The following is a 1440-nucleotide window of genomic DNA, read 5'->3' on the forward strand; positions in this document are numbered from 1 at the left end:
ACACTTCACATCTTTACTCTTTTTATTGGGTTGTTCCAAGGACTTTGATGAAGTTTTCCCTTGAGAAATAGGTGCTGAATTACAAGAAGTGGCAGCCCCTTCCTTCTTGTTTTTGTCCCTCCAACTAGTTTTGTTAAAGTTGGAAGAACTCCTCCTTGCTACCCCTTTTCTTTTGAGTTGTTGCTCCACTTGAATTGCTTTGTGCAACAAGTCCTCCATCTCCACAAATTCCTGTAATTCAACAGTATCTCAAATATCATTAGATAAACCACTAAGGACACGGGCCATGGTTACCTCCTCATCTTCTTCAATGTTGGCTTGCATCATGAGCTCCTCTAATTCCTTGTAATACTCTTTAACTCCCTTGCTACCTTGGGTCAATTTTTGTAGTCTAAATTTCACATCTCTAGCATAACTAGTCGGGACATATCGCTTCCTCATGATTCTTTTCATTTCAATCCAAGTTTTCACCAATGACTCCTCATTTCTCATTCTCTCCTTTTGTAATTTAGTCCACCATACAAGTGCATAATCCAAAACTCCACGGTTGCCAGCTTCACTTTTTGGCCCTCGTCATAGTTGTTACAAGTGAAAATATGCTTAAATGGAGGAATATTGAGTTTACATCGTCAATTCGGTTTTGTCTAGGAACACGATCATTTCCTCCTCTCCTCCTTTCTTCTTCATGATGTCTTCTATTCTCTAATTGGTCCAATCTCTCATGGAGCTCATCATTATGTTGCTTCATCAACCTCTCCAAATGTTATGTCAAAGCTCGCATTTGGAGTTGAGAAAGTCCTGCTCCATCATTAGCATTACTTCCTGCCATCTTAAACAAACAAATCAAACGTAACAAGAAAATTGCAATTGCTATTTTCTTTTAACCTTCACCACCCTCAAGTGTATGACTCTAATATGACTTCTTTTTTTTTAATAATGTGCACTCTTGCCTTTTTTCACTCTAGAATTCTCTTGAGTTCTTAAGTGAATCAAAAGAAAGAGACCACATCAAGGACAATCCACCAAGTCAAAAACTTAGGTAGGCTAAAAAGGTTTGAGAAAGATGAAGAAAAACAGCGACAAAACTATATGTACATAACAAGGAATTTATAGAATTAAAACTTAAATTAGAATGCTAGCAACAATCCTTCAACCAAACCAATATATTACCTTGGAAAATTGAATTGTAATTATTCTAAAAGCATGAACCATTCAGCTACCATATTTTTTTTAAATATTTTTTTTACGAATTTTCTGTAATATTTTTTTTTTAACTACAAAGGCCTAAATTTTGCAATGGTTCAACAATAGAGAAAGAACACAAGGTAATATCAAGGTAATGAGCAAGAATTAAAGAAGGATGTTACCACAAAATTCTAGCAATAATAGTTCTCAAACCCTAGAACCAAAGCTCTGATGACCAAATTATAGGAATACCCT

The sequence above is a fragment of the Abrus precatorius genome, unplaced genomic scaffold (assembly GCF_003935025.1).
Source record: "Abrus precatorius isolate BTA unplaced genomic scaffold, Abrus_2018 Scaffold2, whole genome shotgun sequence".
Taxonomy (NCBI): Eukaryota; Viridiplantae; Streptophyta; class Magnoliopsida; order Fabales; family Fabaceae; genus Abrus; species Abrus precatorius.